Genomic DNA, 27,206 nt, shown 5'->3' with positions numbered 1-27,206 from the left:
ACCAAACTTAACCACTACACCAAACTGGGAAGGTTATGAAAGGGAGGAGGGGGAGATGATTTTGGTGATGCGCTTTCCAGGCTCAAGTGGTTAAGACGCTGAACTGCAGGTTGTGGAAGGTCAGTCGTTCAGCAGTTCTAGACCCGAGTGTGCCGCATGACGGAGTGAGCTCCCGTCTCTAGTTCCAGCTCCTGCCAACCTAGCAGTTCGAAAGCAAGAAATTGCAAGTAGATAAATAGGGACCACTTCGGTGGGAAGGTAACAGCGTTCCGTGCGCCTTGGTGATTGGTAACGCCAGCCACATGACCACGGAGACGTCTTCGGACAGCACTGACTCTTCGGCTTGAAAACAGAGATAAGCACCGCAACCCTAGAGTCGGATTTGACTGGCTTTCGAGCAAGGGAACCTTTACCTTTACCTTTCCTGGCATGGAAGGAGGAGGATTCCTCTTCCTGCAAAGTCTCTGAGTCTTCTCCTACGTTCCCACCTGGATGCTCGGCACCTAGGAATCTAAAATGCCTTTTCAAGCCCTGAGCACAGCGTGTGACCTTCAAATTGGAGGTCAGCCCCTGAAATCTAGCACCGTCTTTCTAGCTGTCCACAGCCCCCAGCGGGCTCTAAGGTTTGTGTGTGTGTGGGGGGGCGCAGAATCCCACGCATTTATTTCAGAATGCCAGCTCCTTCACTTCTGCTTTAGCACAACGGTGTGTAGCTGTGCGACCAACAGGGCAAAGAAGCTCCTACTTTGGTAAACCTGAAGGGGGAGGAAAGGCAGAAGAAAGAATACAGGGCAAGCTGAAGCAGGGAAACAGCAACGGGAGTGTGAAGGCAAGAGGAGGGAGGGAGGGGAAGTGGAGCCTTGCTTGGGAGGAGGAAAGAGCTGTAACCAGGGTTGTGAAGCATGCAAAGGGAAGCATCTGCCCGTTCCTTTGAGCCCTCGAGGCAGGGTGCTCAGGGGGTGACCTACACCAAGCCTGGCTGTGATCATGTTTCAGGGCCACTGCCTGCCGATCCAGAGACAATAAAGGGGAGCCTTTGAAGTTAGAAAAAGAAGCCGAAACGCAAAATGGAAAGAGACTCTGGGGGGGGGGGTATCATGCACAGGGCCAAGCGGGTGGGTGGAGAGGTTGAGAGGACAAAGCAAAGAGCCGGGTGCCCAGCGGGCGCCCCAAAAACCAAAGCGACAAAAAGAAAACAAACAGTTTATGAACGGGGCACATGCTGCCTCTGTCTGCCTCCCCCCCACACCGATTCCTGCTCTCACAGAGGCCCCAGGCAATGATGGATGGATGTGTAGGGCCTGCTCATTCCTGCCATGTTTCAGCAGAAAATATTTACATAACATTGGCCTTCCACCGGTCACCTCTGACACCACTGGGCCCGGCCCCCTGAGTGGCTCTCTCAAGGAGAGGCCTTCCTCACTCTGCCAACACCTGGATCAAGATGGAGCAGACAGGGAGGGGGCATCTTTGGTGCCATCTGGCTAATCTTCACAGGCACCAAGACCTGAGGTCCCATTCTCACACACCATGATGAGGTGATAAACTTGGGACTGGGTAACATCAGGCTGTGCGAAAAGACTCTTTGCGTCCCCCTGACGCAGGGTCTGAAGTCGTGGGAAGTGAACACAGGTTTACCCATGAAAACCTGGCCTGGGATTCTTCACTGGCCACTCAGAAAAGCCCCCATCATCTTGGAAAAGGGGCAGCCCAGTATTTTGTCAGATGACAGTTCCAAAATGTTTTGGGTTTCCACCGCCATGTGCTGGCAGTCCATTAAGCCTAACATGTGGATGACCCAGGATCTCCAAGAGAAGACTTGCAGATCCAAGTCTGATTCTTGCAGGAGACAGACAAAACAGACAATATTTATTCAATTTACTTTCTTACTTTCCTTCCCATAAAAGAGCGTACCCTGGCAACGTAGGAGACCTATGTTGGGAGAGTCGTACATTTTAATACGGATTGCCCCAATACCAGCTCAGACAGACAAAATGGCAGCACATTCTGGAAAGTCTCAAACTCCCTCAATAATTGTAATCCACCAACTGGTGAAGACTTTTCTGTTTCGTCTGGCATCCCCCCACTTACCCTCTTTCTTGTCTGTTTCTATCAGCTGGTTTTATATATACACATTGCTTTTTAAGACAGATTTTAAAGGCTTTTAAAATTGTTCACGGCTTTGAGAGCTCCAATTGGGCAGAAAAGCAGGATACAATTTTTTTTAAGTAAAAAGAAATAAACACCCGTACCTCTTTATTTCTGTCACACGGGACAAGACTTGAGAAAAGTGAGGGTCCCAGAAAATCCAGCAATTACACGTTTAGCAAAGCAGAGACATGCATCGGCCATATATCTGTACTTGACCTCACACACACACCCCAGTTGCCAGTTGTGGTTCTTTTTAGTGTTACCAGGGAGTGTAAACATGAACAAGAACACCCATGCAAACAACATCTCCAAAAAGATATGGAAAAGTAGAAAAAGAGCCCACATGGGGGGACATACCCATTTGCGATCTTGGGAGTCTCTCCTACCTTTCGGTGATTAGGAATCTGATTCCTCAGTAGGTTTTGGGGGTTTTTTTAAGCTGTGAAGTCACTTCATCCTGAGGAGCAAAGGAAAGAAGGGAGAGTGATAAATATTGGAGGCAGGACATAAATGCCAGCACCAAAGGGCATGGTGGCATTGGCAGGGTTTGATCTCACCCATAAGTAAACCACTGTTAAATTACAGCTTGGTATACGATATTTTAATGTAGATCCACCTGGGTCCGTGGCTCGGAGGTAGAGCCTCTACTTGGCATGCAGAAGGTCCCAAGTCCAATCCCTGGCATCTCCAGTTAAAAGGATCAGGTGGTAAGTGATGTGGAAAAGACCTCCACCTGAGACTCTGTAGAGCTGCTGCCAGTGTGAGTAGACAATACTGACCTTGATAGACCAAAGGTATGACTCAGTATAAGGCAGCTTGTTCGTTACATGAAATTTGAAGGAGACACAGTGGATGGTTCTGGAGTTTGTTTCAGATACATCTGAACACTTTTGGAAGAAACAGCTGAACAGGGACTCCCTTTTCAAACAACTAATAAGACAGGACAACACACGCTTGCTGTTTCCATTTCATAGCTGCCATTTGGGGGGCTGGCCCATAATACACTTGGCCCAGCCACTCTGCCCCAGTATCTTTATAGCCTATTATTGCTTGCCACCCTAATAGTTGCAGAAAGTGCCAAGTGAAACCCTTTGCTGTTGAAGTTAATGCAGGGATAAGATGTCACTGTGTGAAAAGACAGGTATGAATGTTTAATTCCAAACCCCTGTTTTCTCTTCCACCCGCTCCGCATCCTTCAGATGTTGTCTCGCAAGGGAACACCGGTGTGCCCTCCACAACGGGTAGCAGTCCCAGGTAAAGCAAACTGCAGTCCCAGGTAAAGCGTGAGGCCTGCACTCCTCTTTCACACACCCCCACCAGCTCTTCTGACCCCCCACAGGCTAGCTTGGGCAAACTCAATGCAAAACAAGAGCGAAGAGAAACGTGCAGAAAAACAACAACAGTTGCAGCAAAAAAATCATGCAAAGTAAATTGAATTATTTAGAGCCATATGTTCCAAAACTGTGACGGAGCATAAGAAAAAATGCACCGTGAGACTTCCGGATGGGGCCCTCCCTATAACTGAGGGAGGGAGAAGGTAGAAACAGCTGCTATGAAAGCAGCTGCTAATGGACTCTCTTCTCCCGCTGTCAGTGGGAGGGGGGCATATCATCCCCCACCATGTGGGGCAAAAAATACCTCCAACCTAGCGGTTTCTGCCTCTGTGTGTAACACAACTATTTTTTCTGGCTTGAGTTGTGGGCTTGACTGGACGGCTCTTTTGCTTCCGGGTTCCAGGTTCAAACTCTGCACCTGTGGCTAAGGGAGATAATGATCTAGTTCAGCTGCGGGAGGAACGCCCACCTCACAACTTTTGCAGTGGGAGGGGCAAGACTGAGCTGGTCGCTAGACTGTGCTGCTGTCCCAGTCACCGGACAGCGCATCTCCTGGCAAAACCCAAATCATCTCCCGTGTTGTGATTTCCCTAAAGAACAAAAAGTAGACACACAGACGCAGTGTGGAAAGATGAGGAGAAAGCACTCTGCACATTATCAGAGGTGCTGCCACCGTCTTTATTATTCCTTTGCATCTTCCGGGACTGAGCCTGAACCTGATAAGAAACCAAGTCCACGGATTCTGGGGTGGATAAAGCAGCCAAATCCTATATTTTCCCCTCACCTATCTTTCCCTTTTTGGGGTCCTGTCTTCTGTCCCTGCTCTTTCCTGGCCAGCAAATGCTTTATTCCCACATGTTGCCCAGCCCAGGCCTCACCCAGCGCTAGACTTTAAAAAACAACAACAAAATTTGCTTCCGCAGCCTCCTCCCCCCAGTCCCCCCCCCCCGTGGCCCTTTATTATTTTGACCGCAGCTTATCAATGATGCAAGAGGAATAACGCCAATTTACTTAGAATGTGTAATCCCCCAAATCAGATTGGGGGATTGCATGAGGCGGGCTGACCTTGCATGTGTCTCCATTAAAGCCACCCAGGCCTCTGCTTGTATTCCGTGTTCCCAGCACATATTTAGACAGATAACGCTAATTGTACTTGACATGTCCTCTTAAGGATGGACTCTCTCCTCCTCCCCCAGCTCTGCCTGACAATGAGCCGATGTGGAAAGCTGAGATCTGCTTTGGTTCTGCAGGGCAGGGCACAGTCAGGCTTGGGTGGGGGATGTCCCCCCCCCAATAAAGATCCCCTCCCCAAGGCCACATCTCCCACTCACATCCTCCAGCAAAGTACTATGGACCTTTAGATAATGCCTTCAAAAAGGGGGCTGAAACCACCCAAAAAGAACTCGAGGGGGGGGCGGGGGCGGACATACACGCACAATGCACATGTGTTCCTTTCTAGGGCACTGTTAATCAGGGATTTAAAAAGGTACTCCTGTGGCAGACTCAGGGTCTCGAAGAAAACACACCCCACAGTCCTCTGCAAGGTTAAGGGAAGGGAAGGAAACACAACGCCAGCATTATTGTCTTGCATGTGACACAAATGGGGCCACACTGCAGAGGAAAAGGATGCCCTTGGGTAAGTTGCTTGTTCTCAACTGAAGCTCCCTGAGGGAGTTCTCAGAGAAGGGCAGGGATTTTGCCCACACACATACTGGGCCCCCAGAGACACAGGTCGGCCTAGGGCCCTCTCCTAGTCTTTACCCTGGTCCCCAGAGACCACTAGGCCCCTTCATTTCTTTCCACTCCTTCATTTTATAAAGCACTTGATTTGCAAAGTGCTTCGCAGGGTGTTCCTCCACGGCAACTCAAGGAGGCAGGCCCCGCCCATGGTGCCCATTTCACAAATTCTGAATTCACCCTAGGGGTTCCAGCCTCCAGGTGATCTAAAGGTGCAAAAACGCGCCATGCGTACAAAGTATCTAAACGACAATAAAGACTTTAATAATCTATACCTTGTGTGGTTTGATATTTATACATTTCTATTCTATAGAACATAAATAGAAATCCATAGATATTGAGTCATAACGGGGTATCATTTATTAAAATCTTTGTTACAGTTTGTATGTTTTGTATGCACGGTGTGTTTTGCATCTTGAGTCCCAAACACTGTGGTTCCCAAACACAGGTGGTTTCCTGGAATTACAACTGATGCCGGGGAATCGGGGCCCGGGGGGAACCCTGCCCCAGCGTGCACATCACAGGGAAGTGACGTCATGACGCCGGGCACGCTGGGGGCGGGGCCATGGCCATACAAGGGAAAACTCTATGGTTTTCCCTTGTATGGTTGTGGCCCCGCCCCCAGTGTGCCCGGTATCATGACGTCACTTCCCTGTGACGTGCATGTGGCGCGTGCGCGCTTTGCGCCGGGATCCGAACAGGAGTCCCCCGCCGGCAAGGTAAGTGCCACTTAGCAACCCTAGAAGGCGGCCTGTGTGGCATTATACTCCACTGAAGTCCATCCCCCTGAAACCCTGCCCTCCTCAGGCTCCACCCCCAAATCTCCAGGTATTTCCCAACCCAGAGCTGGGAACCCTAATTCACCCACTGTTCCCATGTTACCTCCTTCCGACCATACTTTACAGAGGAGTAACCCTCGAATCCCTGTTGAGTTCCAGGGCTTGTTCTGAGTATGAAACGTTTAATCACAGAACGCCCTGAGTTGCAATGCTGGAGTGGAGTGTCTGTGAGCACGTGCAAAGTGCTTCCCCTTTTTACCACAGAGCAACCGAAGCCGATTCCCCACACGAATGGGACAAAATGTCTTCCGGATCTTCGCTCAAGCCTCAACACCTCCTCCTCCTTGGTTCCCCAGATCCACCGAGCACCAAGCTGGCATCTGTTTGATTTTATGAAGCTGACAGGAGAGACCGAAGGGAGATGGAAAACTGTTTACCTACAGCAAGGTAGGCAACGTAATCATGGGGCTGTACACTGTTTTGTATTGATAAACAAAAATCCTGTGCCGAGGACAACCAAATTCTGAAATGTGCCTCAAGTATCCAAACTGAAGCCATGTTCATCTTTTTGGATAATTAATTCTGCTTTTATTGGCTGCAGGGAGGGGCAACGTGCAACTGAAGGCACACCTTCTGACACAAGACATTTTGGCCACACACGGATGCCCAGAAAGGTTCACTAGATATTATACATTCAAATGTCTCACTGCGGTCTTAATTAATTTTCTTAAGAAATGTATAACCTACCCGATCCTGCTCTCAAGGTGCCTTAGAACAACAGTAGGTGCCACAATTAAAGCACTAAGGACTAGAAACTTGGTGTGGGTGGGTGTTTTTTAGGACGCTGAATTTCTGTGCTCAGTGCCAAATCACAGAATATGCACGACAGAGGAGGCATGAAGGATTCCACAGCCACCAAAGGACACACCTCCACCCTCTCCTGGCTCCAGAAGCTGCCACAACTGGCAGCAAAATATTTACAATATCTGTATAAATATTTATACCTGGCTGCCCATCTCTGGACCCCAGCGCCAGTTCGCTGGGCATGACATCAAAGCCATCATGCATCCCCACCCCAGCCGTTTCACTACGGACAAACTTGAGCAGAGAAAGAGAAAACTTTCCCACCAAAGTGGACTTTGGGCTTTCCTTTCTCCCCTTCCCATCCCACCACCCTCCTAATTTGACTTTTTCCAATATCTTTTCTTCAACAACCTTTTTTCCCCTTCTTCCTCCCCAGCAACTGCGCATTTATTAATTCATGAGGCACTAATTAGTTCTTTGTTTAATTTTGTGTTAAACAGACTGACCGGAATGATAACGACTTGCAGCGTCGCATTACGGTCCCCAACCGCCCCTGTTTCCTGACAACAAGGGAGTACAGAGAGACTGGCGTGATGAACCCCAATTCCCACTTCAGTTGCACTTCATTAAGTCAAAATGTGACAAGAAGCTTAGAGAGTAACTTTCAGATCGGATCGCACATAACAATTGGGCAGGAAACTTTCTGAAGAGGGGCGGGGGAGACTCTCTGAATGAAAGCTGGCACTGGCGGGCAATTCCCCCACTATTCTCATCTTAAAGCAACAGCAGACGTATTCAGAGGCAAGAGGAAGGCATTTTCCTGAATTACGGCTGCAAAACGTTTTTTATTGCTTGCTTGGTTTGGCTCCTTCTACTCGGAAACACAGAAAATACCCGTTACACATGTTGCTTTTGGGAAACACAAGTAAATGCTGTCACAAGCTGCTTTCGTGTTCAAACGTAACACCAGAACTAGTGCCACTTGAGCTACAACATACTGAATACTCTGGGTCCGAGTGATACAGACTTGGTGCAGAATATCAGGAAAGAGTTGCCAACCTCCATGTACAGACTAGAGATCTCCCAGAATTACAACTGATCTCCAGGCAACAGAGATCAGTTCCCCTGGAGGAAATGGCAGCTTTGGAGGGTAGACTCTATGGCATTATACTCCGCTGAAGTCCTTCCTCTCCCCAAACCCCACCTTCCCCCAGGCTCTTCCTCCAGACTCCAGGACTTTCCCAACTCAGAGGTGGTAACCCTGCACACTACCTGAGCTTGTACTGATTCTGAGCCACGACGCATTGAAATACTACATGTTTGACAGTCTGTGGCTGAAAAGTCATCAAGTGATGATAACACTCGTGTGTGGACATGCCCTAAGCGATCGCCATGGACACTGACTCAACCCCATGCAAGACTTGCCTAGAATTTAAAACCAATTTAAATTTTACGGGTTTCACAATAAACCCAGGACCTTTGGAGGCCTAAGGTGAAAAATCCACCCCCTAACGGCACCCCGTGTGGTTTAGAAATAAATAACATTAAATAATTGATAATTAGCTAGTCCTTAATGGTGGCCCTTTCACAGTGGCCCCAAATCTAAAAGTGATTTACCTCTGTAGTGAAGATGTCCCCACAGGGGACATATTATATGAGTCCACCAGAGACAAAGTGGGGGGAGGAGAGAGACACCCAGCATATCAGAATATAAGAATGAAAATCATAGGCATTCCGCCTAAAACAGTGAAGTTTGTTATGTTTCATCTTTTTTGTTTGTTTTTGCTGCCCTTTCCTGCATCCTATAGGTAGATTCCTCTCCCCACCCCCCTGCCAAATTACAGCAGAGATGGTCAAAGGGGAACAGAAGCCGTCTTGCTGCCGAATTTACCTGGGCAAGTCAAAATCCCATCCACAGGTCTTTGGTGGTTTTCCTGGTAGTCAGAAACACCGTGGGTGAAGCTTTTCCAGCCACAGAGTTACAGCGAAGGACAAAGATTCACCTACTGAATTTCTGCCTGTTGTGCAAGAAAAGTTTGGCAGTACCCTTATTGTCACACAAGCTCCCTGCTGTTGTTAAGCAGAGCATCACCCTCCCTTCACAAAAGATGGGACAGAATGGGTACCCCGCTTTGCAGAATTCTTGCATTTTCCTCCCTCACAGGAAATGCTAGTTCTACAGGGTACAGTGCCTTGGTTCAGCCTTTCGTGAAAGGGACCCTAAGCCTCGGAAGCTGAGGAGAGGAACCCTGGCCTTCACCTCTTAGCACTCTCAGAAATACCGCTATGTCCAAGATCCAAAGTGGAAGAATAAAATATCTTACTGCTAAGATCGACAATTTTCACAAAGATGGAGTCTAAAACAACAAAAGAAGGATCTCACAGACATCAAAAGACACAGAGGACGTTGGGAACCTTAGCGAGAGACATCCGAAGCCAACTGCCCCAAAGAGAACCGGAGGTGCTGTCCGTCCCATTGCCTGCCATTCACATGCCTGCTTGATAATTCTCTTTGATGACTGGAGTTTTGACTCTCGAAAGCTCACCCACCCCCCAATCTTGTTGGTCTCTAGGTTGCTACTGGACTCGAACCTATAATTCTCTCCAGTGACCCACTTCGATTGATCCCAATTGCATGGGAGAACCATGCAAACTGAGGCATTTCAGCCTCCAAATGTTAGCCACTCAGGGTGCAGAGAAGCAATGCTAACAGACTAGTTAGCAAGCTGCACAACCATGTACCTTTGGAGAGGTGCAGGTGCTTTGTGAAAAGTCGAATGCATACCCATTTCACAATGGCAAACTGTTACCTTCCATCCTAGCAATCACAGAGTTGGGAGAACAACAAAAGAATCTCCAGACATGCCACCCTCCCAATATATGAACCTACATAATCCAGAACATAATTTATTGTATGTGGAAAGTGGAAGCGGGGGGTGGGGGGGAATTTCCAGGAAGCAGCTACTACAGAAGCTCGGTTTTGCAGCATTCGGGAGCCAGGCTTGTGGGCCACTGGAACAATAGAAAGATTTCTGCTACCTAAAAGAATAAAGACTGATTTCCCAGAGGTTAGGGAAGTGCACATTTTAAAGCAAAAAGTTCACCAAATCTTCTTTCCATGAAGCCCAAACCCAACAGAAGTTGCTTCTCCTCGCTGCTCATGTTCAATTCCACTATGAAGAACAATTCTGCTGGCACAACATAAAACAAACACATGCAACTGTGTCTGGCAAAAGTGAGAGGATACACCTGTGTCTGGACCTTCCTTCCTTCCTTCCTTCCTTCCTTCCTTCCTTCCTTCCTCCCTCCCTCCCTCCCTCCCTCCCTCCCTTAATTTCCTTTATATTAAAAACATTTTTATACCGCCTTTCCAACCGATCAGTGTCCACAAGACATATTGAGTAATGGGAAGCCAACAGACTGCATGCAAATGCACATGGGATCAACAATAAACCCACACAGCTCTTTGTCAGGAACTGGTTCCTTTTGCTCAGAGATCTGCCACTCACTTCCCCACATTGTTGGAGGTCCCAATGGGACAGGGAGAAACAAAGACAACTTTGCTATAACATGCATCACAGTGGAACATCAACCTAACACAACAATCAAGCAGGTTAATGGACACGGCAGAGGAGTAGATGGATATTGTCCTGAAGTTCTTTTATGTTGCAGTCAACTGTAAACCGTAACCGCTCCCCATACAATCTGGCAACTTTGCACTAGCTCCTGCTAAGTTGTTCTTGGGCTGGCCAAGCAAATTATCCAACATAATCATTAATAACAACAATAAGAAGGCCAGCATGTAATACAGAAGAGACCTGGACAGGTGAGAAAGGCAAGGAAGGTTGGGGTGTGCCCCATGCAGTTCACTGCACCCACCACAGAAAAGCCGTTTTCTCCAGGGGGCACTTGGCCACCTGAAGATTCACAATATGCGAAGAACCTCAACTGAAGCCCACCCACACCAACAGAAAGACTCTCAAAGAGGACTGAACAGAGCCAGAGGCAAGACGGATCAGTCCTCCTGACCCAAAAGGCAGTTTGGAAGGAAACAGAGGCCAGAGAATGGAATGCATACCAGAACCTAGGAGCACTCTCCCTCCGTGACAAGATGACCAGCTCTCCTGAGTGAATGTCTAGAGAGGGGATGAAAAATTGACTCTTTTTTTTAAAGACCCTTGATTATGCAGAATCCAAAGACTGACTAAATTACTGTCTATCCCACTGGCTTCCCAATGTGCTGACACCCCCCACCCCACAAGAGCTTGGACAGCTGTCAATGCATCCAATACTTCCTCAGCTCCCCCCCACAACCTCCACTTCATATCTTTTCCTTTTGTTTTTTTGTTTCGTTATCCTTCCTGAGCACACGCATGCTTCCCCCTCCCTCATTTTCTCCCCCCTTCAAAAGTTTCAGGTCTGTGTCAGCCCGATGGACAGTGGGGGGGCCGGGGAAAGCGTCATGGAAACCGTCCCCTTCCTGGAGAAACATTCTGTTTGGCCCCTGCGTCCCGAGTCCCCCTTTTAAAGAGCTGTCAGGACCCCGAGGGAGTGTCACACGACCCAAAGACCAGGCGTGACCGAGCCTATTTTCTGCCTGAAATTTGATTGATTAAAAAACTTTTTAGGAAAACCATGTTAAAGAACACAAAAAAAAAAAAGGAGGAAAGAGGGAAAACCCCATAAAACAGAAAGGGACACGGGAAGTAGAGGGGGAGGAAGGGCAGAAGCCTGAGCGGTGGGTTTCCTTGGTAATAGCGCCAGGGGACGAGTGTCAGTTGTGGTTAAACAGCATAACTGGCCGAAAAGAAAGGTCAGAAACTTTACCACAACAGTGATTAAGATAATGAAGTAGCGGGGAATCCATGGAAGGGGAGGGGGGCGCTAAACATTCTCCACACACTCCAGGTGACAGCCCCAGGCAAAAAGCCGTAGGAACTGTGAGAGGGGACCAAGAAGGAGCAAGAGAGTTTTGTGGGAACAGTGGGAACAGTTTGCTAGAGGAGGAAACAAAACCACCTCTGCAAAGCGTTGGCCTTCCGTGGAGTAGGCCACCCTGAGCTTACTGGGAAGGCGGGATATTAAAATAAAATACAAGAGGTAGGCTTTCTTTGTTCTCGGTTTCATTGCACCGTCTTGCATAAAGGCTAACAATCCCAAGCACAAGAAGGGTGGGGAGGGAAAGAGGCTGTCTCAGGGTGTCTTGGTCCTGCTTATGCGGTTGGCTATACCCTCAATTTGGTTTCTGTGAAGGGTGGAAATCATTTGATCTGGGGGTGGAGGAGATTAATGTAACTCTGTTGTCATAGATCATTACCTGGCGGGTTTAAATTTTCAGAGGCTTAAAACCCCTGCGCATGGGCATGTGGGAGGGAACCTATTAAGATAGTCTTGCCCCTGGCCTAGAGGAGGATTGATCCAAATGGTTTCCTGAAGGCTATGGGGGAATTTCTTGCTGGCCTGGTTGGCAGTTACGTTGAAGAAGTAGCTGGTCTCCGGAACGGAGAGGCCTCTTCAGCTACAGATACAATTGCTCCTAAATGCCCTCTTCCGTGTACAGAAGAGGTAAGGGATGAAGGCAAGAGTAACTGATAGCAGAAGAAGACTTGCACTGAGGATGACTAGATATTGGCCGCAGCCCACTTGAGAGCTCCACAGTAGGGACGGTGAAGGAACAACACTTTTCTACCAACCACAGCACCTACTCAGTGCAACCCAACAATGCTGTTAAAGGTAGTAAAAAGCCTTTGGGATCTAAGGCCAGAGATGGAATTGGTGGGTTTCCTCTACCGTTCATTGGGACAAGCTGCCATGGCCCATGAAGAAAGGCAGGGTATAAATGTTCTAATAAATAAATAAAGTTTGCAAAACACTCTGTGGGCAAGATCCTTTGCCTCCGATTGTACTTGGACTCCACATTAGCCACAGTCATACCTGAGCATACCTGAGGCTTCATTCTCTCACATTCACATGCCTATCTTTAGACTTTTGCAACTAATGGGGTCAAGATACTTGGAAAAGTGAGGCCATGAGATCCGTGCCTGTTGTGGTTGTGAAATCTGTGAAGCGGTGTGTGTGCGGCTCTATGACCATCACCTGTTGCAAACAGCAGTCATGCCATACTTTGTATTAAAACTAACCAGAAATAATGCAATATACTCTGTGAACTTGTGACTTCTGTAACACTCTGCATCAGGCTGGATGTACTGAAAACAAAACAACCAATAACTGGTCAAATGTCAAATGGAAAAGGAGTGCCTTTTACTAGCTTTGACTGGTTAGTCCCCTGTGGCCTTTCCTGAGCAGAAAAGGTCCGGTCACTTTGGCCACTCCGGACCTTCTTCAATCTGATTTCCAACCGGCTTGTGACTTCAAACCATACCGGCTGTCCTGTTGCATGATATATACCAGTCTACGGCTGCGATCACACACACGGAATAATGCACTTTCAATGCACTTTTGAATTGGATTTTGCCAGTTCACACAGTGAAAATCCAGTTGGAAAGTGCATTGAAAGTAGATTATTTAGTGTATGTGATCACAGCCTACCAATAGGAAGCATGTCCCTATTGATTCTACTAGACCTCCCAGTGGTGCTTTCCTTCCGGGCCACCTGGCCAGCACGGGCCTAGATGGTATTGTACAGTGTTGTTTTGGTCTTTTTCTTTCTTTCTTTCTTTCTTTTTGGAGGGCAGGTCCCAGAAGGTGGTGATTGGGGGATTTGTTTGTCCTGTGGGCCACTGTTCTGGGAGGGTCTCTCAAAGTTTCACCAGTATCTCCCTTGCTCTAAAACATCTACACAAAATCGCTGGAAGATATCACCTAGAACTTTAGAGCATTGTGTCACCGATATGTAGGTGACATATGGCTGTATCTCTCCTTCCCATCTAAATCCAGGGAGGTGGCAGAAATACTGAAGACACCGAAGGTCTGGTTGTGGAAGAATCAGCTGAAACTATATGCAGACAAGATGGAAATGCAGTGGGATGGTCATAAATCTTATACAGCCTGTTCTGGACAGGTCACATACCCCTTAAAGGCACAGGAGGTCAGTCTGGAGGTGCTCCTGGCCATCTCACTGTGTCTGAAGAGGTAGGTGGCAGAAATTGCTAGGATTACATATCATTCAGGCTGATTCACTGATAGTAGCTGTTCCTACAGAAAGGTGATCTAACCCAAGTCACAAGTGTCTTGGTAGCATTCAGATTAGCCTACAGCAATGTGGTTTATAAGATTATGCGTGGGATAGAGCAGGTCGAGAAAGAAGTACTTTTCTCCCTTTCTCACAATACAAGAACTCGTGGGCACTCCATGAAATGGCTGAGCAGTCGGGTTAGAATGGATAAAAGGAAGTACTTCTTCACCCAAAGGGTAATCCCAGAGGAGATCAGGGCCCTGCGGGACCTCTCACAGTTCCGCAGGGCCTGCAAGACGGAGCTCTTCCGCCAGGCTTTTAATTAGGAGCCGCCACTACTATCACCATCACCAATAATCTGGTGGTAGTAACAGGGTGATGGGATGGCCCAGTATAAGATCTCGCTACAGTATTGCGATGGGATCGGGGCCGTTGAAGCGGGCTTTGGGTACATCTATAGGTCACCATCTAAGTCGATTGATCTGATTAAATTGGTAACATCTTTGAGCACTATCATTGTTAACTATGGTTGATTTTATTCTGTTTTTAATGTTTTATGTGGCACATATTGCCTTTATTTGTAAGCCGTCCTGAGCCCGCTCGCGGGGAGGGCGGGATATAAGTGTAACAATAAAATTTAAAAAAAATTAAAAATTAACAAATGGAATTCACTGCCACAGGAGGGGGTGGCAGCTACAAGCATAGACAGCTTCAAGAGGGAATTAAATAAACATATGGAGCAGAGGTCCATCAGTGGCTATTAGCCACAAGGTATAGATAGGAACTCTCAGTCTGGGGCAAGTGATGCTCTGTATCCTTGGTGCTTGGGTGGGGGGCAATAGTGGGAGGGCTTCTAGTGTCCTGGCCCCACTGCTGGACCTCCTGATGGCACCTGGTATTTTTGGCCACTATGTGACAGAGTGTTGGACTGGATGGGCCATTGACCTGATCCAGCATTGGCTTCTCTTATGTCCTTACGCTCTATGTGGGAGTGCCTTGAAGACTGTTTGGGTGCTTCAGAACAGAGCAGCACAGGTCCTCCTCACTTGAACCTGCTGCGATAAGCGAATCTGTCCTCCTATAGCAGTTTCCCAGTTCAATTTAAGGTGCTGTTCTTGAGCTTTAAAACCCTAAACATTCTGAGTCCACCCTACCAGAAGGGGTAGGGTGACAAATCACCCTACCTGATTTTGGGATCAGTGAGTGAGGCCTTCTGTCTTGCATGAACCAGCCATGTAAAGAAGACAGGCCTTTGCAGCTAACACCTTCAAGTTATCGCACTCTGTCCATGGGGAGCGGAGACTGGTGCATCTTTACAGGACTTCCAAAGAAAGTTGAAGGCATTTCTGTTTTGGACAGACAGGCTGCTTGATAGCACCACGTTCTCTTCACTGTGCCTTAAGGGACGTTTTAGGTATTTTACAATTATTGAGGCGTGCCAGGGAGTGGGCTGCATGAGGCCAAAAGGTGACGTAAAGCATAATAAGTAAATATAAAAAGGGAACAATGTCCTGTCTAATGCAAGGATGGTCAGCTGGTGACTCTGGGCAAATCTGAACTGCCAGGCAATTCTACCTGGCCTCTAGCAGTCTCACCCATTTTTCCTTTTGAAACCAAAGTATGGCAAAAATTTATCCACAGATTTTTTTTTACAAGGGAAAGAAATATGTAAAGACCTTCCACACCTTTTGATTCTGAACCCAACATACATGTATGTTGTAAACAGGGTTCCGTAATCGCATCATCTGACTCTTGTTCCCAGATGGAGGAAACGTTATTATGGATCCTGGCCCACTCATGAAGGTGTCAGATGGCACGATAAAATACACTTCAGAGTGACCTGCAGGAATAAAAAGGTGGTGCTCATTGCCCTCCTGGGAAAAGATGTCAGTTCAATTACAGCCTGCAGGTTTCTGATGATTGGCTGGCCTGACAGCTAACGATCTGTTCGTGCGCCCCCCCCCCTTATAGGAAGGAGGCCGGAGCTGGGCGATGTGACCCAAGCGCCCCCCCCAGTGCTCTCAAGTTCAATTCCCCCCCATCTGTATTTACTGTCAGCAACCACCAGGTAGCCACATCCTGACACAGAATGATTGTGGCCTGGCCACAACCCCGTCTTTTCTTTCTTGCTGTCTCACCCACACAGCACCATGATAGAAGGAGACTCTAAGACCAGCATACAAGCTGGTTTCATACAAGCTGGGAGGGACTATTCTGGACCTGGAAGCTTCACAAAATGTCTGTCTGCCTGCCTTCCTGCCTTCTAGGGTTACCAACCTCCCTAGATCGCTGCCTGGCGATCTCCTGCTATTACAGTTGTTTCCCAGATGACAGAGATCAGTTCCTCTGGAGAACATGGTTGCTTTGGAAGGTGGACTCTATGGAACTATATACCAATAAGATCCCTCCCCTCCCCAAACCCCGCCTTCTCCAGGCTCCATCCCCCAAATCTCCAGGTATTTTGCAACTCAGAGCTAGCAACCCTCCTTCCTTCCTTCCTTCCTTCCTTCCTTCCTTCCTACAAAATCCTGGTTCCAACCCAGAACTCCTAATTGCCACTGAAACCATCTTACAGAAGCAGAATATTTCATGTTGTGGTTTTAACCTCCATGACTTTCTGCAGAGCTTAGGGAGGACCGACTGAGCCTGGTACAACTAAGACTGAGCTACAACTGGGAAATTCCCTGGTTCAAGTCTTACTTCTGTCAACGACTCACTTGATGGCTTCAGGTAAGCCCTTAGTCTTCCCCCACCCCAGTTGTTCAGCTGTTACTGCTGCCCATCTAGCAAAACAAAAAGTATACTCTCATAAAAAAAAATTAATTTCTAACCCCACCCCAAACCCTGGTTTTTAAATGCTCTCCAGATGTGTTGGTTTGAGATGACGTCTCCATGCTTTGCATGTTGTGGGAAAGAGCTTGTTCACAGCATTACTAACCCATGAATCAGCTTTTTCCCCTACCACAACACTATGACGTCAGCCAGCAATCAGATATAATGTGTGAGTGCGCACGCACACACACAATTAAAATGCTGCTTATTATTTCATTCCATTTTACTTGTTAGGTGTAGGAGAGGAGCTTGGTGAAGAGTAGATAGAAAGCATTTGTTAAGCCATGGAGAAGTTAGCAACCTAGAACCCTTTTGGCCATATCTGTCCCTGGCCAAGTTCCTCTTGTGAAGACATCCCTGAGAATTGTCATCTACAAATGCAGCCATGCTCTTGGGCCTCTCTGTCTGGGGGGAGGGGGCTGTGGCTCAGTGAAAGAGCCTCTGCTGGAGATCCTGGACGGCCACTGCCAGTCGGAGTAGACAATACTGAGCACGATGGACTGATTCAGTTCAAAGCAGCTTCATGCGTGATTACAAGCTGCCTGGAGCAGAACCTTCTTGGAGCTGATGCCACACCTATGAAACAGCCTCCCCAGGAATATTTAACAAATCTCTCCACAAAGTTCAGAGGGGCAGGACAATTATTTTAGTTCCAGAGCTGTTAAGTTTTTGGTTTATATCGCTCCCTTGTTTCTGTTAAAAAGCCTTGTTTCTAAGCTCCTCTGAGCCTACTGCATTTATTTCGTGACTTCTTATTGGGACTATTAGGCAGGCACTCGGGCCCAGGGCCAGGGCAGATTCCTTGTGCAAACAAGCAGGGGGCAGACAGGCAAGCCAACCTCAAAAGGCTGGAGCCAAGCAGGTGTCAGGGACAGCAGAAAAGAGCAAGAGCACCGGTAGCACCTTCATGACTAACAAAATTTGTGGTGGGGTGGGAGCTTTCATGAGTCACACAGTGAATACTACCTCGCCACAATTTTTGTTAGTCTTTAAGGTGCTACTGGACTCTTGCTCTTTTCTACGGCTACGGACCCAGCAGCTATACTCAGCACGCAGGGCTCTTTTTGTAGAAAAAGCCCAGCAGGAACTCATTAGCATAATAGGCCACACCCAACAGCAGAAACTCATTAGCATATTAGGCCACGCCCCTGACTGCACCGCTCATTAGCACATTAGGCGCACCCCATGTTACCAGAAGTGTGATCATCCAGCCACACCCACCTTTTGCTTCTTATTCTGTTTACCTTGTTTGTGGTCAAAACCCAGGGCTTTTTTTGTAGAAGGAACTCCTTTGCATGTTAGGCCACACACCCCTAATGTAGCCAATCCTAATGAGTTTCTGCTGTTGGGTGTGGCCTATTATGCTAATGAGTTCCTGCTGGGCATGGCCAACCTGGAAGCCAGCCGGAACTCCGTTCCTGTGCGTTCCTGCCCCAAAATAGCCCTGCTCAACAGCAAATTGCCCAGACTAAGGGAAGGCAGCAGATCTGAGAGCCTGCTATAGGGCAACCAGACTGAGACTGTGGCATCACCCAACATACTGGGCATGGACTGGTGTGCCAGAGGCCCAGCTGCAAAGCCTGCAGTTACCTCCTTGGATCTGCAACAACTCTGAGAAGCAGGGGGCCCCAGGCCCTTCTCCGCTGAGCTCCCAAAGGTGCCCAGACTTGTACTGCTTTACAGCAATAGTATAATATTTTATAAACAAACAAGCAAATATTCACTTACCTGGTTGTCCGTGGCTAATGGGCGAGGGAGTTTTTGAAGAAGTCTTGCTCCTCCCCCCAGCTAGCCAAGGTGCCACAAATGGCTTATGTGGGCAGATGGGGTAGCATAAACATTTGTGTGCACCTTACTTGAATAGTGTGATGTGCAAGGAATAGCTTGATTTGGTGTCAGAGGTAAAAATGTAAGAAGAGCGCTGCTGGATCAGACCAGTTGTCCGTCTAGCCCAGCATTCTGCCTCACAGTGGCCAACCAGCCACCCTGGACAGTCAAACAAACAGAGCACAGAGGCCGAGGTCTTCCCCTGATGTTGCTTTCCGGCACTGGAATTCAGAGGAAGGCTGCCTCTAAACATGGAGGCTCTCTTTTATCACCAGAACTAGTAGCCTCTGACAGATCTATCCCCCTGCAAAGTTAGTTGCCCGTCAAGGCCCACAGCAAAGTAGTGGGCCCACCCAGTGTGAAAAGGCTGAGTGGATCTCCCCATTTCCTGATGGGAGAAGTGCCTGTTGTTAAGTTAACCCACAACTCTTTCATACAGTGGGTGGGGGCTGATCCCAGTGAAGAAGACTGATTTTCAGTCAAAATATTATTGTGGTGGGGGGAGGGACTTTCAAACTTCCATACAAATCAAGGAGAAGCTTCTTTGGGACCAGAAACTTTGCTTGAAAGTGGAACTCCATTAGGCCTTCAAGCTCACATCTCCAGATACTTCTCAGGCAGAATTTATTTGTTTTGTATTATGCATAGCCCTCAAAACGAGATTCTTTCTTTTGTACAGTGGCTGAATCCACCACCTGCCTGGACAAGCCTCCCCCCTTCCAAAATGTCCCACAGCCTGACCCTCTAGGGCTTCTGACTGATGCTGGCTATTAGCCCAGGCAGGTGACACCCCTTTTCACAAGGGCAAATAAAACGTATGCATGCACCGAACATACACACGGAACACCCCTCATCTCCCACGGCCGCTGCTGCCACGGCCCAGGAACTGTCAGGAGAACACAAGCAAAAGCTGTTTCTTGACAGCGAGTCATTTATATTTTAGCTTCGTTCCATTATCCTAACGAAGCCTTCATCAGCAGATGCAATATTAACAGCAGAAAACCAGCTCATTACATCCAGGGGGAATTCATCAAGCCGACAATCATGCATGCTGTTCCCCACCCCCCCACCCCCACCCCGCTGCCTTGGAAAAGAGCAGTGGCTTTGTTATTTTTTCTATTTTCCCAGAAATTTCACAGCCCATCTTCTTCCTCTCCCTTCCCAAGCCCTTTGCCAGAGAAAAACCAACAGATGACGGGATCTTTCACGTACAACCTGTAGCATCGTGGCATGACCACAGCTGGGTTCAGCCCAGCGAGACAGCTGTAACTTCTGTTAAGTTCCCGATATGTAAAACCACAAGAGATCCCAAACAGTATCTCTTCTCAGACAAAGGCCCACAGACCATGGCCTTAGTTGCTGCATGAGCCATGGCCAGTTAAAATGAGATCACTGGTCAGCAACCAGAATCCAGTGGACGAGTTCAGGGCAGACTAAGTACGGTGGCCAAGACGCTGCTTCTGCTCATCCATTATTTACTTGTTAGAAAGAGAATATTCCTGGCTGAGACGGCAAACTCCAGACTCGTGTTCACACCAAAAAAAATAAAATATGTGAAAAGGAAATCTCGAAACAGAATTCCACAACAGTTTGCTGATGATATTATTGTTAATATGAGGCATGCTATTTCATCTTTGATTTTAGCTGGGGATGTTTTTAACTATTATTCTAACCTGTCTTGAAACAAGAGGAAAGGCAGAGCAGAAAGGTTTTCCTACATAAAATAAGTAATAAATAGGTTCCTTAAAATCAATCAACTTGCTTTGACTTTTAGGTAGCATTCAGAAGATCTTTATGGGTTTTACCAAGATCCAGGAGCAATCAAGGAAGGAATTCTTGGTTTGGGATGTTTTTCAGAAGCTGTCAAAATAATGTGATAATCTGTAGCCACCCCTTCCCCCAGGGAGTTTAGGGTAGCATGCAACAGTAATAAAGTGGTTAGAGCACAGGCGTCAAACTCATTTGTTTCAAGGGCCGGATTTGACGTGTGTCGGTTTGTTGGGCCAGGCCATGTGTACAGTAAAATGTAATGCCCAGGTACTGGAGATATATATATTTTATAAAGGACACAGGCAAACCCAGTTAAGCAATTCATTCCTAGCAGTGAAAGCAACTGATCTACTGGAGAACCCACAAAAGCCTGGCTCTCCCAGATCCCCACCCCCAGTTCTCACCCCTCCCGTGTTTCCCACAGAAGCGGTGGGGCTGAGGGGCGGTCCTGAAAGACAGCCTGTTTCCAAAACTTCCAGGGGATGCTTTTTGTCCTCCCGTGACCCAGCACCAGTTGCTCATGTGGACCCTGGGCGGGATGGTTCTGGCCAGTGGGCCATATGTTTGACACCCCAAGGGTTAGAGTGTCAAACTAGGCCCAGGGAGGATCACCTTCAAATCCCGACTCAGCCACGGAGCTCCCTGGGTGACCTTTGGACCCAGGTACTCTCTCACAGTTTAGCCGACCTTATAAGATTGTTGGGAGGATAAAATGCGGATGAGACCACAAATGGAGGAAGAGCAGGATAAAAATCTACTGAATAGAGGAAGAAGAAGAGATTGGATTTATACCCTGCCCTTCATGACCCAAAGGAGTCTCAGAGCGGCTTACGATCTCCTTTCCCTTCCCCTCCCCACAACAAACACCTTTGAGGTAGGTGGGGCTGAGAGAGCTCTGACAGAAACCTCTTTCAGGAACAGCTCTGACAGAACTATGGCTTGCCCAAGGTCATCCAGCAGCTGCAAGTGGAGGAGTGAGGAATCAAACCCAGTTCTCCCCGATTAGCATCCGCACACTTAACCACTACACCAAACTGCAATAAATAAAATTGCAACAGTTTGGTCAACTGGGCGGGTGCACACGGTGCTGACCCACCATAGAGCTGCCCGCGCAAGACTTCTTTTTTTATTTGCTTCATTTATGTCTTGCCCTTCTCACCAATGGGGGCCCAAAGTGGCTGACACCATTCTCCTCCACTCCACTGAATCCTCAAAACGACCCTGTGAGGTAGGTTAAGCTATGACAGTGACTGGCCCACAGTCACCCAGCAAGCTCCAACGGCAGAGTGGGGAGGATTCAAACCTGGGTTGGCCAGATCCTAGTCCACAGGGGTCACTTCGTAGAAAAAGAGGTGCAGGAACTCATTAGCATAACTCATTAGCATAACTCATTTGCATATGCCACACACCCCGACATCACCAGAAGTGTGTCAGAAGGCAACACCCACCCCTCAGGCTCCACTGGACTGTTTTGGATTGCTAGCTATTGGGGGGGCGGGGGGAAACGTGCAGATCTGTCCTGGCAGAGGAGGGAGCGCTTGTATCTGAATAAAACCTGGTCTTAAAGGTACCTCCGGACTGTTTTGGACCGGGGGGAGCTCTGCAACTTACCTGTCTGCTTCTTGCTCTGACTGAGGGCTGCTGGGAGCAGGGGGTGGGGCTTGTTGCATGTGCCCGCCCCCTGGGCTCTTTACTGCCGGAGCTCCGCAGGAAATGACCCCTGCTAGTCCAACACTTTAACCACCGCACCACACCGGCTCTCAACGTGCTGCCAGCCCCACGTTTTCTACTGTTGGCCGATTTCCCAGCTAGCCCTGGCCTGCTGCTCCTGAGCCGTTTGCCCCCAGGTGCCCAGGGCCTCCCATGCATTACAGAATATCCTTCAGGACCAGGCAGCATTGACAAGACTGGCCACCCTGGATCTTGAAGTGGGCTCTGACAAGCCCTTATTCAAAAGGTTTTCTTCCTTCCCAGCAGGGATGGGGATTTTCGCTTGAGAAGGAAGAGGTTCCCGGGATGTCAACTCCAATCTCTCCTGCACTCCAGCGGAATTAAGGAAGTTCCCGTTTTGTCCGACAATGTCCCCAAAGTATAAGGAATTGGGTGGGCAGTCTCTAATCAGGCTGCAGGGGCAAAGGCCCGGGCTGACCCTGTCATCTCCATTACTCCGGCTGTCTCTCTGGCTCCCACATGCCTCTTGCGCTGGGGCAGCCAGACCAAGCCCTTCTCTAGAGAAAACACACCCTGGGAATTTTTATTACATTGTCAGAGGTTTCCCAGCTCTAGACGCATCAATGGACTAATCCTGTCCGGGACTGAGTCCTATTAGCAGGCTTCGTCACAAGATGCTTTACAGCCCCAAGGATCTCTCTTGCCCTCTCCCTGTGGCCCAATTCGGTACGCAGGACCACGATTCCTAGATTTGCATCCACTGGGAAACAAAGCCAAGTGCAAACCCTAAATGGGGTGCCAAGATCTGGGCTGTCAGCTTCCGTTTAATGTAAAATCAGCAAGTTTCTAGCCCTTATGATGTGTCGGTGTCTCCCCCCACCCCCCCAGTCATAACAACTCTCTTGGCAGGTTCCCCACACCTGCTCCCATTGTACCTCTTTAATTTGGCCCCGCCCTGTCTTGGCTCTGGGTGACTCCCTGCTCTCCCAGAGCTGTGCCAGCCCAGTGGGAGCACAGTGTAACTCGACGTCACTTCCTTTAAACAGTACAAAGCAAAGGAGCAGCGCCAGGCAGCATCTGCCCTGCTGGACCAGCCCAAAGTCCACCTGAACTAGCATTTTGTTTCCAACAGCAACCAGGTAGACGACCCTAGAAGGCCTACAACCTGGGCATTTGTTCTCCCCCCCTCCCCCAACATCTGGTATTCAAAGGTATGCTGCCTCTAAATAGGGAAGTTCCATTTAGGTGTTACTTACGACCACTAGCTTTGTACAGATCTCTCCTCCGGTCATCTAAGCCGGCGGCCACCTTAGGACTGCCATCACTGGCTTGGGAAATTTCTGGAGATTTCGGGGTGGAGTACGTGGAAGGCAGGGCTTGGGGAGGGACGGGATCTCAGCAGGGTATAATGCCGTAGAGTCCACCCTCCAGAGCTGTCGTTTTCTTCAGGGGAACTGATCTGTGTCACCTGGAGATCAGTTGTAATTTCAGGGGATCTCCAGGCCCCATCTGGAAGCTGGCAACCATAGGTCACCCCCACATCCTATGGTAGTTAATTTTCATAAGTTGTGTATTGTGCAAAGAAGAAGAAGAATAATTTGTTTTCTTTAGAGAATTATTAAGAATAGAGTATATAAACTCCGAGATAGAGAAAAGTCAAAAATGTATGTATTGAACTATAGGTTACCGGTATAGAAATAAGTGTTTTGGTTGTTTTTGTTAGAGATAAGAAGATCAAGAAGAAAAGGTATAAGGGAGAGGGTGGGAGCACTGCGGGAAGCCTGACGAAGAGGGGGTGGGGGGAAGGAAAAGGGATACGTATCAATTATAATATTGAGATGTCAAATGTGATGTAATATTCCTATAATAAAAATTGTTTAAAAACAAACACAAATAAGTACTTCCTTTTGGTTGTCCTGTTCCCAGTCATTCGGTGATTCCAATTCTAACAAGATAACGATTCATGGGTGTATGAGTGGCTCCTCCAAGCTAGCTTCTCTCCCCCCCCCCACAACTCTGAGACCGTAGTGCCACGTGACGGAGTGAGCTCCCGTCTCCGGCCCCAGCTCCTGCCAACATAGCAGTTCAAAAGCAAGAAATTGCAAGTAGATAAATAGGTACCACTTCAGTGGGAAGGTAACAGCATTCCGTGCACCTTAGCTTTTAGTCCCGCTGGGCACATGACCGTGGAAATGTCTTCGGACAGCGCTGGCTCTTCGGCTTGGAAACGGAGATGAACACCGCCCCCTAGAGTCGGATTCGACTGGCTTTCGAGCATGGGAAACCTTTACCTTTACTTACTTACAGAACTTCAAACACACTGTGCCAGTCTTCCAGATTCCAGCACGCAGAACAGAAAGATCCAAACTGTTCCACGTGATGAAGAAACTGTGTACCAGCTCCTCCAGGGTGCAAGGTAGAAACCTCCGTTTCTCCCCTCCAGACGAGCAGGTGGCTTTGCTGCAGTTCTACAATGCTCTGCTACACACTCTAAAAATTAAACTCTAGGTCACGTTAAAAGAGGAGGCGATGGGTTGAAAAACTGGGTGGGGGGGGAATCCTCCTTCTCACGCACCCACCTTTTAAGGCGTTTTCCCCTGCACGAATAAAAATAGGAAAAGTTGGAGAGAGAGCAAATCCTTGTTATCAGCCGTCCCAAAGTGCAAGCGCAATCTGGGGAAAGTGGAGAGTTTCCGGCCTGCCTTCACCAGCTCTCCCCCTGCCCTGGGCGCCCCCCCCCCGTGCACTTTTGCCATTTATCAACAGATTGTGCTGGAGCCGAGTGGCACTTGCCTCACCCTGCTAAATAAGGCACTGGTATTTCTGATAAAGCCATCAAATTCCTTATCAAGCTGACACAAAAAGAACATTTAAAGAGGGGGTGGGGGCACGCGCACACACCCTGCCTGGGTCCTACTGCCGCTTGGTCCTTGGGGCCACCCAGCAGTCCACAGGCAAGTCCGTGATGTAAAAACTACAGGAAAAGGCGCTTGTCTTGCGGGGGGGGGGGGGGGTTCGGGGGGGGGAATCAAGGCCGCCTCCCCTGGTCTGGCCGGCCCCTGCTGCTGACTCTCATTCTCGCAGCTGTGCTTCTGGGAAGAGAGAGAGAGTGTGCCATCAGTAGGGTTGCCGGGTCTGGGTCGGAAAATACCTGGGGACTTTGGGGGTGGATCTGGGAGAGGGCGGGGCTTGGGGAGGGGAGGGGCCTCAGCGTGGTACAAGGCCACACAGTCCAGCCTTCAAAGCAGCTATTTTCTCCAGGGGAGCTGATCTCTGTCAGCTGGAGATCAGTTCCAAAAGTGGGAGATCTCCAGGCCCCACCTGGAGGCTGGCAACCCTAGCCATCACCCACCAGGAAAAGAGACCCCACGGGTGGCCAGGGCCTCAGCCATAGAAACTGGGGTCCCTGGAAGGACCAGGCCTGCTCAAGGTTGCTCCAAGCCACTATCTGAACGTTTGACTGACATTTTAGAAAGCACATCTCCAGCCCTTTGACTGGATCTGACATAAATGAAACCTTGTTGAGCCAGGCCATGTGTGTCATAAAAGGCAATGCCAGGTAAACAGAGATATAAACTTTATAAAGGACACAGACAAACACAATTAAAGCTTTTAAAAACTTTAAATAACACATTTCCAGTGAGTTCACCCCTGATAGACTGTCAGACCAGGATCTGTGACTCCCAGGTTCAACCCCCCCCCCCAGCCATGGAAGCCCGCTGGGTGACCTTGGGACAGTCATGCACTCTCAGCCTAACCTACTTCACAGGGTTGTTGTGAGGATAAAATAGAGAATGATGTGAGCTGCTTTGGGTCCCCACTGGGTAATGAAGTAAATAAAAATAAGTCAAAGGGCTGGAGACGTGCTTTCTAAAATGTCAGTCAACACCCCTTCTACACCAAGCTGGACAGACTGCAGGACACAAACAGGCTGCATTCTACCTAAGTACCCTGTAAGAGGTAGCTTCATGCATTCTGGCCAATGAAGACACGGGTCCTGGGGGTAACTGTTCAAGCATTTGGGCACAATCCTGGCCCCATTGCTGGACCTCCTGATGGCACCTGGTATTTTTGGCCACTGTGTGACAGAGTGTTGGACTGGATGGCACACTGGCCTGATCCAACTTTGGCTTCTCTTATGTTCTTATGTTTTGACTTAATTTTTTTAAACCGGTTCACTCATTAAACAATGGCGTGACAGATTGATTCTCCAAATTAAGGGTCTTGATGACTTACTTCTGATGCTGCCCACCACCACCACCACGACCAAAGTTCTGCCTGGGGGAAGATATACTTTGGGCATAAATAACACTGAGCCCCCAAACTTGGGTCTTTGGCTTTGGCCAGAGTGATGGTCTACTAGACAAGCCATGATGGAGAGGCACTGATTTTTTCCCCTCATGGATTTGGACCTAAGAGACACTGCCACACAGAGGCCAATGTGCCAGTTAAACCTACAGCATGGGTGCCAAAAGTGCCACAGAGGCAGCTGGGCTTGTGGTACTCCTGCGCAAGAGTAGGAGCATGGTGGTGCTGGTGGCTATGGCTGTGCTGCTCCATGCCCGTCCCACACTGCGTTGCAACGGCTACCTAGCCCAGCAGGCAAAAGACACCCTGTGGACTTTCTCCTATTTGGACAGGAGAGCACTGAGCTCAAGCCAAACCACAAAGCAAAACCATTCCAAGGAGCTGCCCTGTCTGAAAACTGGAGAAATATATATTCAGTTTTGGAAGTCCTCAGGAATTAATCTGGGATGGCCAGAGTTCACATGTGAATGTCAACATACACACATGGCAAATGTAAAACGCAGTCATGGGAGGCTAGAAGACTAGGATTCTTTTTGGGAGAAAAGAGCTTGAGGAGTCTGGCAAATTATTTAGAACCGCGCCTTCCAAACTCTGAGTAAGTGATAACCTCTTCCTTCTCTAGGCTCAACTGAATTTTCTTGGCTCTTTGTCCATCTGCCCCCCAGCATTTGGTGCAGTCCTCAATGCCTTCTCAAAAAGCCTGATGGGTTGCTACAGACCAGGGTGCATGGAAGCAGGGGTGAATGAACACTACCACACCCACACACAGACACAAGCATGCACCCCACCTCCTGCCTTGGTCAAATACCCCCTTTCCCCTCCCCCATCTCAAAAATCTCTCCCGCTCACGAAGTGGGA

The 27,206-nt window shown here is 48.5% G+C and overlaps 1 long non-coding RNA gene across 1 annotated transcript in view; it reads right to left on the bottom strand.

The window, feature by feature from the left end:
- Positions 1-2,570: 2,570 nt before the first annotated feature.
- The window catches only part of LOC107124367, a 145,792-nt gene continuing 121,156 nt past the window's right edge, over positions 2,571-27,206 (bottom strand). The window contains exon 3 of the long non-coding RNA XR_001482984.1: positions 2,571-2,608. This is a non-coding gene — a long non-coding RNA (uncharacterized LOC107124367). The remainder of the gene's footprint in view (positions 2,609-27,206) is intronic.

The sequence above is a fragment of the Gekko japonicus genome, unplaced genomic scaffold (genome assembly GCF_001447785.1).
Source record: "Gekko japonicus isolate JY-2015 unplaced genomic scaffold, Gekko_japonicus_V1.1 scaffold586, whole genome shotgun sequence".
Taxonomy (NCBI): Eukaryota; Metazoa; Chordata; class Lepidosauria; order Squamata; family Gekkonidae; genus Gekko; species Gekko japonicus.
This window is presented reverse-complemented; position numbering and strand designations above follow the sequence as displayed.